Here is an 18,227-nt window from a genome sequence, read left to right as displayed (position 1 = left end):
AAGAACTTGTAGGTACTAAGTAGAAATTGGTTTGGCTTAGATAGGATTTCAAATGGGAAACTTTTAACTTGAATACTTCAACTTAAATTTTGTCTATATCTACATAGACATAGGAGAATTAAGGCAATTTATTGTTCAGGCAAACCGCAATTCCTTATGTTGAAGAAAAATTATTTGATTTTATTTGGGGCCTAAATAATCTACACTGATTACTAGTCCTAATAGGACTTACTAAATAGTTTAACAATCTATACTGTTTAAAACTATCTTAGATTATAATTTGGAGAAGAATGTTGTTTTCTTCTGTACTTTTTCTTTTTGGTACTTAGGCACAGAGTGTTACACAAGAAGTGGAAGAACAAAATTGTTGGCATATTTAAACCAGGAAAAAAAAATCAATGACTACACCAAACCATTGAGCAACTTTTGTAATGCTGATCTGATGAGATCACATCACTAATCTTACTGCCAAGTTGTTGCTCTATCTTTTTTTTTTCAAGAAACATTGCTCTTAGTGCCAGCTGATCAGTTCACAGACTCATTAAAAGTTTTACAACTTTCCTTTTGATAAGCTCAGTGAAATTATGGTTAAAATGACTTAAGAAGTCAGAACCATTAAATAACATGGTAGACATTAAAGAGGAATAACAAATTATTATTTAATGAGATGACAACCCTTTCTATTGTTACTTTATTTTCAAGTTACATTGAAATAGGCTCCCTGGTGTTTGTAGTTTCTGGCAATCTTTTTTTTTTCCTTCTCATCATTAATTCTTTTTTCCCCCTCTCTGCTAATCAGCTGTATTGCCATGTGTTTGAAAGTATGATTTTATACCATATTCCCTTTGGATTTGGGGGTTACTGGTAGACCTAGTCAAAGATATAGCCTATAGCTACGTCAAGGGGTATGGCTTATGAACACCAAAATATTCACCACATATCATTAATGTGAATGGAACATTTCTAGGTTAGAGTTCATTGAGAATTTCCATAATTTTGATGAGGAATGTGCCAAATAAGATTAAAGAGAACTTCATGTCATATAAACAAATGAAAATATCTTATGTGAATTTTCTGGCAAAAGCTTGAAGCAGGTAGCTAATATTGTTTTGGAGTATCCTCATTTTTGAGAGAAAAAATAAGACAGTACTCTTAGATCTTAAGTAAATAGAAAGATGAAAATTGCAAGAGCAACTCACATGTACAAATAAGTTTGTTTGTTTGTTTTTTTAAGGGAAAAATGTAGACGCAACAGAAACCCAAGAACTGTGATTCAGAGACTGATTCTGTCATGTCATATCACACACACACACAAGCATACATATATACATATACATACACACAGAGACATATTCTATTTTTATTAAATTTTATCTCAAGCATAGCTTTCATTTCAATCTTCTTCAAAGATTGTGTTTATAATTTTGCTAGTCAACAAATTCTTAAAACTATATTATAGGAAAGAAAGCAAGCCAAGGAGAACAGAAGAACATTGGCAAATGGATGGATTGTTTACAGATTTAATCTCTACTTAGTCATGTATATATTTTTCTTTTAAACCTTGACCCAAATCAACACAATGTGGAACACTACATTTAACCTATCCATCATAAATTGATAGAATAATGCATGAACATACTTCTATTTGAAAATAAAACAACATGAATATTTTGAGGCAACAGTAATAGGAAGACTTCAAAATCTGACCCCTCAGCAATCCATGGCCTTCTTTTCTCAAAGCATAGCTAACACATTGTCCTAACATCTTAATGGAATATATCTGTACAGAAACTCTCAAACATAATCATAACTGAAAAGAAATGTTGAAGGTTGAGGCATAGATCAGTGACTAGTAGAAATAAAAGAATATTCAACTCAATTGAAAATTGATGACCTACTATGTAACTCATGCTGTTTTTTGAACTAAGGATGTTAGGAAAGGGAAAAAAAATGTATAAAATGGTCTGTCATAGAAATTTCCAATCTCTTTCAACAGATAGAGATCACATGCATCCAATAATTAGAAAAACTATGTTATTAAAAGGTAAAATGTACATATAGATCATGTGTATGGAAACATATAATTATAAACACAGATGTATAAATGTATATGTATATATATGGCTAATATGTAGAACAATTGATGTACCTTAGAATTAAGGAAAATTTCAAGGAGGTATTAGGACTTTTGATGAGTCATGAAGGTAGGATTTAATTAGGCATATAAGGAGAGGTATAGATGGATGGATAGAATAAAGTAAATTGAATCATGCTATATAGTGGAGACAATATAGTGCAATGGTAAGAGAACTGAATCAGGAAATTGGCTCAGTCACTACACTGAGCCAACCATTTCAACTTTCCACATTTTGGTTGATTTGTGGTTTAAATACTATGAGTGGCATAAATGATATATAAAGTCTCTTTCAGTACTAAGATTGTATGATCGAAGATCTTTGACTTCAGAGTTCAAGGCAAAGAGATCAAAGATTGTTTAGTTTAGGAAACACAGTTCATTTTGGCTAGATCACATTAAGAATAACAAGAAATAAGTTTGAAAACATGTTTAGTTCAGGGAACAGCTAGTAGTTCATTTTGGTTAGAGTACAATAAGAATAAGTTTTAAGAAATAAGTTTGAAAAAATAGATTAGAGAGAAATTGTATAGGTTTTAAATGTTAAACTGACAGTTTTATTTTATTGTGGCGGCAGAGCACATTTTTTTTGAGTAGAAGAATGACAAAGTCAGGGCCATGATTTAGGAATATTAATTTCATAGCTAGGTAGAGGATGTTTTGTAGAGGGGAAAGATTGGAAGCAGGGAGATAAACTAGGTAGATATTGTCACAGGCCACAGGACAGATGATAAGAACCTGAATTAGGGGATGGCCTATGTGACTGTAGAGAATGGAGTACATGAAAATAATAGCTATGGAAGTACAATACTTAAAACTTGGCAACTAATTCAATAGAGTCTGAAAAATGAAGAATGACTCCAAGTCTATAAACCTGGATTATTAGAATTACAGTAGTTCTCTTAACAGAATGAGGGACATTTTTAGGAAAGATGAGTTTTATTTTGGACTCTTCAGTTTGTGCTATCTATGAAAAATCCAGGTAGTGATATCTAATAGACATTTTGGTTGTTATAGTTGAGTTAAAAAGGGAGATGAAAGTTAAATATGTAGATTGTGGAGTCGTCCTGCATAGAGATGATGATTAATCCAGGGAGAGTTGATGATAACATAATGAGAGACAATAGCAGGGTCTAGGAAAGAACTTTAGGGAATATTTATGGTAATGGAAAGAATTCATACGGATGCTTTTGTAAAAACTTGAGATGGAGCAGTCAAATCATTAGGAAAACTTGGAGAGGGCAATATCATGGAAGCCAAACAAGTAGAGTCTCTGTGAGAAGAGGGTAGATAACAATGATGAAAACTTAAGGAAGTCAGTAATATGAGGTTTGAAAAAAAATGTCCTTGGATTTAGTAGCTGGGACTATGGAAATCCCTTAAAGAAAACATTTCTTTCAACTCATATGGGATGTATTTAAGAGTGCTTTCATATTCTGATTTCCCCCCCTCTCAATGTTCTCCAGGTGATCAGTGTGTTTTTTTTAAATTTTCTTGGCCAGAAATCAATACAATATTTTAAATTTGGTATGACCATGGCAAAAAATAGAGGGCCTTTTGCTTTTTGAGTAGTGGAATCTGGAATGTATGGGGTATTCAGGAAGGGTTTGCACTTCTTGCATGATGACTTGTTGAGATCTTTTTAAGATTTCTCATCCACCATTGGTGTTCACCTTCACCCAGTTCTGAGCTGTGACTCCAAGAAGCTGTAGCATGTATAGCAGCCATATCCCTGCAAAATTGTCTTAGTAGATGGGCTAATCCAGGTTGAAGATAACTGACAGGTCTATCCAGAGCATGTGAAAATTTCACAAAGAATGTGAAATGGGGAGATAAGAACAGTTTGTTCTAATAGCCATGGAGGCAGGTGAAGCAGATGCTAGGATATACTTAGAACTTGGTAAAACATCAAAGACATCAAGGTCTTGCATCATGGGCCATTGGCACTCCTGACTTTTATCTTACTACTAAACTTCAGTGACACTGAGAGAGAGTGAGGCTGATGACTGTGCAACTCTGCCTCACTTAAATACAGTTTACTTGAGGGTTAAAATATCTCCTCACAATATTTTTGGTCCTCTCTGAATTGAAGGATAAAAAACAACTGGAAGACAATGATCTTTTGATAAAGACCAGGATTCTATTAGCTTTTTTTTTTTTTTTAGTCTACCATGTTGTTGACTCATATTGAAACTTTAGTACACTAAAATCTTAGGGCCTTTTCCATCCAGACAAACTGCTATCTAGTCATACCCAGCTATGTAGCCACAAAGACACAATGTGCTTCCTTTCCTCAAATTTATAATCTTGGAGGGTATAGCAGTAATATATTCAAGTGTGCATAATATATTTTCTAGGAATCATAAAACTATAAGATGATAATGTAAAGATTGATGGATTCTAGCTGGGAAGATATGAAAGGTTTTGTGGAGAAGGCAACATTTGATAGGATATTAAAATAGGTGGATTTTGATGAGTAGAAAATAGAAGTGACATACTAGAGAGAGGAATATTAATGAGCAAAGATTTTAAAATGGTCAAGTCCTGTGCTTATTTAGTGAATGGAAAATAGCCTCATTTATCTACAAGGAAAATAAAAAAAAAGTAAAAAAAAAAACTAAGAAGTGAGAAAGTGAAAAAAGACTAGAAAATGTGGGAAATGTAAAAAGTGAGAAAAATGCTAGAGTAGTTGGTTGGGGGAACATTACACAGGGCCTTGAATATTATGTTAATAATAATTGACTCATTTGATATTTTAAAGTATGCAAAATACTTTGTTATTTATTATCTTTTTGGAATATTATAATAACAACCCTGTAAAATAAGTAGTTTGAGTGTTGTTGTTCACATTTTGTAGATGAGGAAACTGAAGCTTAGAAGTTACATGATTTGTCCATGGATATATACTTTAGTAAGGCTCAGAAATTAAAACTCATATTTTGCTAACTCCAGCATGCTCCCCAAAATGTCTTTCTAATATATTTTGACATTATCAAGTAGGCATTGGAGAGCTATTAAAAGTAAAATTTTTGTGTTAAGAAGATTAAATCTTTGAGCATTGCAAAGGTGAATCAGAGGGGGAAAGAGACTGGAAGTAGGTTTATAAATTAAGGGTCTTTTAAAGATTGGCCATGTGAAAAGTTACAGGGATTTGAACTAGGATAATGCAAGGAAATGAAAAAGAAGGGTTAAAAACCGTAGTCTTATAAGAATATTATCAGAAAATGAAAGTAACCCATCACATTTCCAGAGCTTATTCAGCAATCTTAGCTATACAGGTCATAGTTGAGAGCCAGGAAGATTTAAAATAAACAAACAAACAAAAAACCAAAACAAAACAAAAAAACAAAACAGCTCTGGGAAGCTAAATACAGAATGTCCCTAAACACTTGATGTAAAACTATCAAAATGAAAAAGCTTCTAAGTTACTAAATTTAAAACTGTACTAACTCTTTTGAGATAGTCATTACTCCCCCCACCTTAGTAGTATTTTATTTTTCCAAATACATGTAAAGATATTTAAAAAAATTCATTTCTGCAAGATTTTGTGTTCCAAATTCTTTCTTCATCCTTCTTTTACTACCCCACACTAAAAACATAAGATATACATGCACAACCCTTTTAAACATATTTCCATATTTATCATGTTGTACAAGAAAAATCAAATAAAAAAAGAAAAAAAAACAAAAATCCAAAAAAGGCGAAAATATCATGCTTTGGTCCACATTAAGTTTCCATAATTCTCTCTCTGGATGAGGCTGTCATTTTCCATCCCAAGTCTATTAGAATTGTCTTAGAACACTGCATTACTGAGAAGAGCTAAATCTATCATAGTTGATCATGACATAATGTTGCTGTTGTTGTGTACAATGTTCTCTTGGTTTTGTTCACTTCACTCAACATCAAAGACTTGAGCTTTTCTGAAATCAGCCTGCTCGTCATTTTTTACAGACCAATAATATTCTATTATATTCATATAATTTATGACATCATTCTCTAGTTTATGAGTATTTACTCAATTTTCAAATCCTTACTACTACAAAAGGAACTGTTATAAACATTTTTGCACATGTGATACCTGTACTTCTTTTACTTTAAAATGAAAGTTTTTTTTTTTTTAAATAGATCATCTTTCTCCTACACTTCAATGACAATATTTTTAGTTTTCACACTAACTGTGTCTGCTTTCTTACTACAATAGGTTGTTAATCTTTTTTTTTTTTTTAATTTTTATTTAATAGTTTTTATTTACCAAATATAGGCATGGGTAATTTTACAACATTGACAATTGCCAAACCCTTTGTTCCAATTTTTCCCCTCCTCCCCTCCCCCCCCAGATAGCAGGTTGACCAATACATGTTAAATATGTTAGAATATAAATGAAATACAATATATGTATACATGACCAAACAGTTGTTTTGCTGTACAAAAAGAATCGGACTTTGAAATAATGTACATTTAGCCTGTGAATGAAATCCGAAATGCAGGCGGACAAAATTAGAGGGATTGGAAATTCTATGTAGTGGTTCATAATCATCTCCTAGAATTCTTTTGCTGGGTATGGCTGGTTCAGTTCATTATTGCTCTGTTGGAACTGATTTGGTTCATCTCATTGTTGAAAATGGCCATATCCATCAGAATTGATCATCATATAGTATTGTTGTTGAAGTATACAACGATCTCCTGGTCCTGCTCATTTCACTCAGCATCAGTTAATGTAAGTCTCTCCAGGCCTTTCTGAAATCATGCCGTTGGTCATTTCTTACAGAACAAAAATATTCCATAACATGCATATACCACAATTTATTCAGCCATTCTCCAATTGATGGGCATCCATCAGTTTCTGGCCACCACAAAGAGGGCTACCACAAACATTCTTGCACACACAGGTCCTTTTCCCTTTTTTAAGATCTCTTTGAGATAAAAGCCCAATAGTAACACTGCTGGGTCAAAGGATATGCACAATTTGATAACTTTTTGAGCATAGTTGCAAATTGCCCTCCAGAATGGCTGGATGTATTCACAATTCCACCAATAATGTATCAGTGTCCCTGTTTTCCCACATCCCCTCCAACATTCTGCATTATCTTTCCCTGTCATTCTATCCAATCTGACAGGTGTGTAGTGGTATCTCAGAGTTGTCTTAATTTTAATTTCTCTGATTAATAATGACTTGGAGCATCTTTTCATATGACTAGAAATAGTTTCAATTTCTTTATCTGAGAATTATCTGTTCATATCCTTTGACCATTTATCAATTGGAGATTGGCTTGATTTCTTATATATTAGAGTCAATTCTCTATATATTTTGGAAATGAGGCCTTTATCTGAACATTTGAGTGTAAAAATGTTTTCCCAGTTTATTGTTTCCCTTCTAATCTTATCTGCATTGGTTTTGTTTGTACAAAAACTTTTCAATTTGATATAATCAAAGTTTTCTACTTTGTGATCAATAATGATTTCTAGTTCTTCTTTGGATATAAAGTCATTCTTCCTCCACAGGCCTGAGAGGTAAACTATACTATGTTCCTCTAATTTATTTATAATCTCATTCTTTATTCCTAGGTCATGATTCCATTTTGACCTGACCTTGGTGTACAGTGTTAAGTGTGGGTCAATGCCTAGTTTCTGCCATATTAATTTCCAATTTTCCCAGCAATTTTTGTCAAACATTGAGTTCTTATCCCAAAGGCTGGGATCCTTGGGTTTGTCAAATACTAGAGTTATTGTCAATAACTAGAGTTATTGATTATTTTGTCCTTTGGACCTAACCTATTCCCCTGATCAACTAGTCTATATCTTAGCCAATACCAAATGGTTTTGGTAACTGCTGCTTTATAATATAATTTTAGATCTGGTACAGCTAGGCCACCTTCATTTGATTTTTTTTTCCCATTAATTCACTTGAAATTCTTGACCTTTTGTTTTTCCATATGAACTCTGTTGTTATTTTTTCTAGGATATTAAAATAGTTTTTTGGGAGTCTGATTGGTATAGTGCTAAATAAATAGATTAGTTTAGGTAGTATTGTCATCTTTATTATATTTGCTCATGCTATCCAAGAGCATTTAATATTTTTCCAATTGATTAGATCAGACTTAATTTGTGTGGAAAGTGTTTTGTAATTTTGCTCATATAGTTTCTGATTTTTCCCTTGGCAGATAGATTCCTAAATATTTTATACTATCGGTAGTTACTTTAAATGGAATTTCTCTCTGTAGCTCTAACTATTGGATTTTGTTAGTGACATATAAGAATGCTGATGATTTATGTGTATTTATTTTGTATCCTGCAACTTTGCTAAAGGTGTGGATTATTTCTAATAGCTTTTTTAGCTGAATCTTTGGGGTTCTGTACGTATACTATCATATCATCAGCAAAGAGTGATAATTTGGTTTCCTCATTACCTACTCTAATTCCTTTAATCTTTTTCTCCACTCTTATTGCCAAAGCCAGCATGGTTGTTAATCTTAAAGGTAAGAACAGGTTGATATTTCTTAGTATCTTCAGCATATTCTGGTACTCTAAAGTAATGTCTTGCTCTGTATCTTGCATCTATCTTAGGGATGTTTTTCAGCATTATTTAATACCTTTATATTTAAAGACTATTCAAGAGGGAGACAAAAGACTAGATTTTAGTCTTTTTAAAATCACTAACTAGTTGCATTACTTCGAACATATCTTTTAATCTTTTTCTATCAATTTAATTTGGCCCACATTTATTAAGTTGTTACTGTGTGCCTAATAATGTACTTGGCACTAGAGTTGTGAAAAAAAAAGATATTATCACTGTCCTTAGGAGCTTACAATATAATGGAGAAATTTGTAGTCTGTCAGGGTCTTTTTCTTCACCTCCATTAGAGGTTGGATTAAGTGACTTCTAAGATAAAAAATTTCCCTACTGTAAAATTCTATAATCATAATCTCCTAAATCTGTTCCCTCAAAAAAAAATCCCAAGTAATCTTATTTTAAAAATCCAATGGATTTTTCTTCATTATTATCTTTCAAAAATAGTTTATTTAGATGAATGCAAGGTTGTTGTGAAGTCATTTTTAAAGTTACTTTCTAGGATCATACCCATTTTAGATATACTGTGGCTTCTTCAAATCACATTGTTTTATTTTTTTTTTAATTTTATTTATATATTTTTTGACAGTATATATGCATGAGTAATTTTTTTATAACATTATCCCTTGTATTCATTTTTCCAATTATCCCCTCTCTCCCTCTATTCCCTCCACTTGATGACAGGCAATCCTATACATTTTACATGTGTTACAGTATAACCTAGATACAATATATGTATGTAAATGCCATTTTCTTATTGCACATTAAGTATTAGATTCCGAAGGTATAAGTAACCTGGGTAGATAGATAGTAGTGCTAACAATTTACATTCACTTCCCAGTGTTCTTTCTCTGGGTGTAGTTGTTTCTGTCCATCATTGATCAACTAGAAGTGAGTTGGATCTTCTTTATGTTGAAGATATCCACTTCCATCAGAATACATCTTCATACAACATTGAAGTGTACAGCGATCTTCTGGTTCTATTCATTTCATTCAGCATCAGTTGATGTAAGTCTCTCTAAGCCTCTCTGTATTCCTCCTGATGGTCATTTCTTACAGAGCAATAATATTCCATAACCTTCATATATCATAATTTACCCAACCATTCTCCATTGATGGACATCCATTCATCTTCCAGTTTCTAGCCACTATGAAAAGGGCTGCCACAAACATTTTGGCACATACAGGTCCCTTTCCCCTCCTCAGTATTTCTTTGGGATATAAGCCCAATAGCAGCAATGCTAGATCAAAGGGTATACACAGTTTGATGAACTTTTGGGGCATAATTCCAAATTGCTCTCCAGAATGGCTGGATACTTTCACAACTCCACCAACAATGTATTAGTGTCCCAGTTTTCCCACATCCCCTCCAACATTCATCATTATTTGTTCCTGTCATCTTAGCCAATCTGACAGGTAAATCACATTGTTTTTAACTGGCAATTTTTAACATTTGAAGTAAACCATGGATTTTTGGCATATTCTTTACCCTTCAAGCCTTTCATTGGTTATATAAAAAGAAAACTGAATCTGGAATGAGAAAACCTGTGTTTGAATGTTGTTTTTGCACTTTCTATTTATGGACGTTTGGGCAAATCATTTCAACTTTCTGGGCCTTAGTTTCCCTATTTCCTTGGTTCTCCCAACTGAGGGAGGTGATCTGGAAAATGTTTAAGATTCCTTCCATATTTTAGAACAGGATCCTAAGAATGCTTCACATGTAAATGGGGATAATGTGTAGCAATCTGGACATTCACCAATATGGAACATGTTATTTCCTAACAATATTGCAAAAAGAAGATACTAATATACTTAAAATTTGTCATATTAAGAAAGGGAAATCAGAAATAGTTCCTGAGTTTACAGAATACATAACATAACAAGAAAAACAAAATAAATTTCTTTAACTTACTCTTCATCTTTAGTTTGTCTAATTCCTACAAGAGGGTAAATCTATTATCCTGAGCTGAAGATCTTCATCAACCTGAAGCTAATGCTAGTATAACTGTATATATGTCATGTTACTGAAGCCCTCAGATAATGATTGTGACCAATTATATAAGATACCATTACATAAGTAATCACATACGTTACATTTTTGTCCAACAGTGACAAGAACTTGAAAGATCACAGCTGTCTAATAAAGAAAAAAAATCAGATAATATAAATGGTATTGGCTGACAGAAGATTATACACTAACCTGGGAAGGAAATTTAGTGGGTTAATTTTTTTGTCTTCTTAGCCTTACTTCATCCATTTTCTATTTCTGTAATTTCTTATTGACACGATAATGGCATTTGAACATGAACATGTAAAGATGTTCAGTTGTTAGTTAGCTTTCTCCCCCTCCCTTCCCATCCTTCCACCACTGCATTTCTAAGGTGAATCTTCTTATTTTGGGGCTACAGACTGTTCAAACTTGAATGTATCTTCTGAATTACAGGGTGACAATGACAGTGTTCTTATCTTATCTTGTCAGTAAGTGGAGTTATAAGTTGAAAGTAAGACTCCTTCAGAGGCATTCATTTTTTGAATCTTTTTTTGAGGAGAAAAAGTCAAGTGTCCTGAATTAAACGCAACATGTTTTAAGATGTTACTCAGAATGGTGATTATTTAATGTTTCATTCATCTGAAGAGGATTTTTGAAGCAGGTTAGTGATGTGAAGCTGCTATCATCTCTCAATTGCAATAAAACAACAAACCACTGCATTTGATATGTAGAGAAAAAGTGCTACACAAAGTAATTCTCAATTATTGAGATCAATTCTGTTGTCACACAATCTGCCAGAAATTCTTAAGAGCAATATTGTGGTTACCCCTTCCATCAAAAATCAAATACGAGAAAAACATTAAGCTTAAAAACATGTGAAGGTATAATTCTGAAGCTAAATTAAAAAAGATAATGTCTAGGACCATTTGAATTTCAGGAATAAAGTAATGTTTTAATATCATGTTGTATTCAATTGGTTGCTGATAATAATGTTTTAAATAAACTGTTGATTGCAGCAAATTCCTTGAACTTTTAGATGTTTAACAGTAGGTATGAACACCTTCTATTTTGTGGTGGTATTCTATTCTCAGTTAGTGGGACACACACACATACACACACATATATACACACATACACATACAAACTGTTTATAATGTGCCAAATAAAGCAGTGAAAGTGTAAGCAAGTGTTGTGAGCATAAGTGACAGTCAATCTCAAGTAGAATAAATAATGCATGTGAGACTGGCTAGATCCAGCTGTCTGGGTACAATTGTTTGGCAAGCCCTTGACCCTTCTCTTGTCCAAAGTGGTAACTGTGTACATGAGTTTGTAATGGTAATCATTTTGAACTTTGCAACTAGCTTGTTCTCATCATTCTTTTGCTAGAAAATATGTCAAATCATTCTTATGACAAAATACTGCTGATGGAACTCAAAGTTTTAAATAACTTTGCCTATCTATGTCATGGTCAGATTTTCTGATTTGTTAGCTAATGCTTCTTCACATTCAAAATTGTACAACTTTCTCTATTTCCTCTATCACATCTTACTCAAATCACTGTAGGCAAAAGTTATCCTTGAGAATAAGTATCACAACAACTATGAATCAACTTTGAATAGAATAATAAGAAATTATTTACCTCTAGTTATAGGTTTGAGAGAGAGAGAAAGAGAAAGGCAGACACACACACACACACACACACATACACACACTCACACACATCAAAAGAGACAGAGACCAGGACAGAGAAAGACAGAGAGACAGAGACAGAGAGATACATATTCACAGAAATAGACAGAGATAAAGATAGACACAGAAAGAAACAGAGAGGCACATAGAGAAAGATAGAGACAGAGTTAGAAAGGCAGAGAGAATTTTATGGTTTAGAAATAATATCCAAAGATATTCTTCAATTCTGACTGCTGCTGGATAACTAACAATCTTTTTGTCTTTTATCTGTATGATGAAAAAGCTGGATTATATGTTTTTCAAAAATTGTTCTAGTTTTTAAATCCTATGAGTTTTACTGCCTATGTTATAAGCAAGATGTATATGTAATAGCTATGGGACAAAGAAATGGATCAAAAAAGTTTGCTAAAAAGAAATTTGTCTGAGGTTAGGTTGGTAGAAGAGCAGATAAAACCATCCAAGCAAATATCACTGATTATATTGGGATCTGATTTAATTTTTATAATTGTTAAAATTTCTTCCCCAAATACCTGCCATTACTCAATACATCTCTAATCCTAAATTTAACAATTAAGTTTAATCTTTTTGAGTGAAGACTAGTAAAGTCAATCATGAAGTTTGATAACCTGTATTTAAATCTACTTTCTGACCATAAGGAAATTATTTAACCTCTCAATATCACCAGGGATTGCCTCAAGACAATAAGTTACAGACAGATGATACATCTAATTTAGGGAGTTCCTTATGCATATGAAATCACATATCTGTTCCAAACATTAAAAAATGTTTAGCTATGTCGTTATAATTATTGACACAAACAATTATGAAAATATTAAATAAGAGCACTACATTAAAAACAATTGGCCTTAAAAAGATCTCAAGTTTGACTTGTGAACTTGTGAAGAACCATGAAGATATATAGATGTATAATTTTTGCCAACATACGTCATATGGTCTTGTTGAATAAAGGACAATGATTTCTTAGGGTTTTCCTAAACTCCTTAAATTGACTTTTATGACCACATGTTACCACATGTGGTATAAATAAATTGAGTGTAGGGGCAATGAAAAAAGATAAACATATAATTAAAAACAGCTCAGTAGATACATGTGCTTATTCATTTCAGTGATGACATTCTCTAGTTTATGGAGTGGTTATAGACCCACAATATATCGGAGTTGACTGCATGCCATAAAATACATCAAGGAAGCCTAGATCCAAATTATTATATACTAACAATAAATCCATCCCATTAACAATATTAATATTATAACTATAGATGATTTTAAAAAGTGCTAGAATTTATCCCTGAATAAACTATTACCTTTTAGTAAGAAACAATTTTTTTTTTAGCTTTTAAGACCTCCCATGATTTTCCTTCTGTTATCTGTAATTTGAACTGAGGGATTGTGGCCTTGAAAGCTTCTATCTTGATTACTTTTTGTAAGCCTAATAAGAGACATCAGTCATACCATTTATTTGTGAAAATGAAATTTTCATATATTGAAGGTCAATTTTAGTTGAACTAATATAATAAGCAAAAGTCAAGGTTTCTTTACCATTAAAATTACCCATGGCATGACTCTTTGGTATTCTACCCTTACCCTTGAATCCTGCTGTGTATGTTGTATGAAGGATAGCAAATTTGCAGTAAAATATGATGATGAAGGCATGAGGGTTTTAATTTTCCAATGGAAACATTTATTCAAACAGGAAAATATTTTCCCCTAAATATTTCATTGAAATATTCTGATAAAAATATACCTCAGTTTGAGTTAAAAGCTAATTTTTCATCTGCCATGATTCTCATTTCATCTTATAAAGAGATCCAAGAAGTTTCATTTATCATTCATATCAAGTTAAGGCTAATAAATATTCCTTTGGGTATAAACATCATCAGACATACTCATTTCACATAATGGATTGGCATGCAGAAAGGAAATTGGAATCATTGAGTCTTGTTATCTACTCTGTTGGGCATAGAGTGGACTATAGTAAATCTGTGATGATAAGTCCTCTGTGGGGGATGAATATTCTTCAGAGTTTCTATTTGCAGCCATAATACATAATGACAGTTTTTTTCAAGGGACTTAGCTTATTATTCAACTGCCAAGGTTTGGTTGAAGATAAGAGTTTAGGAAAAGCATGGGCAGGAATCATAACTCCATGGTTCTGAAGGAATTGATGTTATATATTCTATATCTTAAAGGGAAGAATCAGGTTAAACAAGTAATTAAATGAGATTTGTCAAAAACTAGCTTCTTTTACTGATTGGTATATCATCTTGATAATTGATATTTTAATCTATGTATATATATATTCAATCCAATCTGATTTAGTGAGAAAAAAATTATGTTTGTAGCTATCATTTGTCTAGGCATGACGGGAGGGGAAGAGGAGGAATGAAAAAAGAGATTCAATTCCTGCCTCTAAGAGCTTATGCTCTTATAGATTGCACTAAACTTGAGCCATCTACTGACATATTTTCTGGAAGACATTTCAATCTGAAGGCTTCACTGGCATCTAAAACTCAACATGTTCAAAAAATGAGCTTACTTTTCTTCCCCATAAATCTGTTTTTTTCTTTTTCATACTTTATTGCTTCTATTAGTGGTACTGGTACTTAGCAAATCTCTCATGTTTGAAACTTCCAAATTATTTTTGATACTTCCCTTAAATCCCATATTCAATTTGTTGCTAAGTCCTGTTGATTTTACTTCCTCAATAACTCTCACAAACAATTTCTCTGCTTTGCTTTTACTGTAACCTCCTTAACATAGGCAATAATTATCACCTTCTTACTCTATTGTAAGGATAAATTTTTTTTTAAATCAGGCCTCTCTACCTCTACTTTTTTCTTTTCTGCAAACCATTCTTCCTAACATTTTTCATATCCGTTATTCTTATGCAATGATCCATTAATTTCTTATTTTTCCTAAAAATCCTTAATGACTTTTTTTGCCTATTTGGTAAATGTCTTGGTACTTTTATAAATGTTTTTTGTTGGCTTTAAAAACTCCCCATGAGGAGAAAGCTACCTTAAGCTGAATCTTTCGTCTTACAACTTTGTGCAATTTCTTCTGTCTTTAAATTAAATTGGACTACTCTTTGTAGCCAGTATATAATCAATCTACTTTTGCCTCTGCTTTTGTTCATACTGCTTGTACAACTAGAAAATTCTTCCTGTGCACTTTGGTATATTTCTACTTACTCTGTAAAGTCCACCTCAGACATTGATTCTTCCATGAAGCTTTCCTTAATTCACTCCTAGTCAAAACCATCTTTTCTTCCTTTTTACTTCACAATCATTTAATATTATTTCTTATTACAATGATTATAGGTATGCACAATTTAGATGATTACATCTAAACAATGCATTGCTTGATGACCAAAGTCTTCAGCAGCAACCACACTTATCAGGTCAGAGTGCCTAAGTCTGAGAGAGAACCAGCTGTGACTGTAAGGCCATAATCAAAAGTGATGTCAGAGAAGATGTGATACATATTTGTGGATGTACTACTCATATTCCAGAGAAGCATAACATAAAGAAGCACATAGTAGTCTCTATTAAGGAGGGTGACAAGAAGTGCAACCTCACCTAGAACTACATAGTTTGATAGTTATAAGAGACATGAATGGTTAAATACACCATCTACTATGCTACCTACTTGATAGATTCATCTATATAAAGCCTTTAGCCTAAATCATAAATGCTAGAGACTCAAATCTTCAGCTTTGCTTTGGAAATATCTCCCTCCCTAAGTCTTTATTGAATTGATGTTGTTGCATCCCATGTGCCAATTTGTTGTGGTTACAAAACAATTAGCAAAATATCTTGCATTTGACTTATTTTCTATTCTATACTCTTTTGTTTTTCTCTTGCCCCACAATCTCGATTCTAAAAAAAAACAAACTAAGCAAATCTGTTAAAAGTTTCTGTTTTAAAACAAATTTTGTATTGTCCCCAGAGTCTTGCAAAGTGCTCTGTATGGAATGGATACATAATAAAAGTTTGTTTAATTGAAATCAATTTAAGAATTCCTCTCCCCCCTTCTCTCTCTCTCTCTCTCTCTCTCTCTCTCTCTCTCTCTCTCTCTCTCTCTCTCTCTCTCTCTCTCTCTCTCAATTCTCACATAGATATTTATATATATGTATATGCAATTGTAGAAATGTATTATATACTTTTTTGCAGTTGAAGATTAGAATGGGGGTGATCAGGGAGAAACTATGTTAAGTTTGAAGAGAAAATGGAATATGAATTGGAGTTTGAGCTGAATAGGATTTTGAATCAGGCAAGAGAAATAGAATAATCAAAGGGAAGCAAAGATAGAAATGGAAGAATGAATGTGTGGATATTTAAGCATTTTCACATGAAAGACAATATTATCTTTTGCTTAGAAATAGAGATAATGGCTGGACCTGTGATTTTATATAGGGAATTCCCAGGTGAGGAAGATCCTACTCATATATATATATATATATACATTTTTTTTCTTATGTACATTTTTTTTTTCCTTATGACTTAGAACATTAAAATTTCCAAGTACAATAAGAGCTTGAATCAATTCCCAGGTCAGGCAGCCTAAAGTCACAGGAAAACTTGGTCTCTAACTTCTGGGTCAGCTCTCTATTTGTTCTGTCATATTTATGTTGAGACTGGATAAAGCAACAATGAGTCAGTCAATGAACATTTATTAAGTGCCTATTATCTGCCAGACGCTGCAACAATTTCATTTGCAGTAGGAGGCCAAGATGCAGACATTTCACCAAGTTAAACATAACAAAGTAATAATCCCCTACAGTGGTCCTCAAACTTTGTAAATAGGGGGCCAATTCACTGTCTCTCAGACTGTTGGAGAGCCGGACTATAGTAAAAACAAAAGCTCACACTCTGTCTCCACCCTTTAGCCCATTTGCTAATCTGGCAGGCTGCATGTGGCCCTCGAGCCATAGTTTGAGAACCCCTGCTAGAGTAAAGAAAAATGAATTGGGTGACAGTGGGCAAATCACTTAATCTCTCTAAGCTTCATTTTCCTTATCTGTAAAATATTTATACCTTGTTACTCCCAAGGAAGTTGTGAAGAAAAACATATATAAGCCGTTCAATACTGTATAAATGTGAATTGTGATTATTATGGTATTTGTTCTTCCTTTTTCTCTCTGCTAATTTATTGTACTGGGGTCCCAGCATAGTGGATATTATGGACAAAAAAGGGAATACCCCCGTGAACTGTGTGCACCTCTTATCTACCTTTTTGAGGATCATCAGAATAACTGTCTGGGCAGCTGTCAGAGCACATAGCTGTATTGTTTTCAGCTGAAAGAGGAGGTCTGACTACCCAATCTCCAGCCATGAAATTTTGCTGACTTTGCATTTGCCTGAAGCAATTGTCATTATTAAAGCACCACTCTCCCTCCTCTGCAGAATGTTCCTGACCCTTATCTTTATGGAATCCCTTCCTCCCATGCTCCCCTAGTTTTTGACCTGTTCCTGAAGAACTCAGTATTTTCTACCTGAATCCTGGGTATCTTGCTGCTTGTTGAATTTTCACCTTTGAATCATGGCCTTGCTTCCACTTCATCTGTTAATTCCCTGACTAGAGGCACTTGTTTCGGGGTCACACCTTCTTCAATGTTTTTGCACCACACTTACTTCATTCCTGGTATCACAGTCTCATTTATACCCCATCTTCATAATACCCTGGGAGGAAGATTGTTAAACCCATTTTGCAAATGAGAAAATTGAGGCAAAGGTTAAGTTATTTGCACAGAGTCACACATAATCTATTTGAAGATAGATTTGAATTTAGGTCTTCCTGACTTTAGATCCAACATTCTGCATCAA

This window comes from Sminthopsis crassicaudata, chromosome 2 (genome assembly GCF_048593235.1).
Source record: "Sminthopsis crassicaudata isolate SCR6 chromosome 2, ASM4859323v1, whole genome shotgun sequence".
Lineage (NCBI taxonomy): Eukaryota > Metazoa > Chordata > Mammalia > Dasyuromorphia > Dasyuridae > Sminthopsis > Sminthopsis crassicaudata.
Note: the sequence above shows the minus strand (reverse complement) of the source record.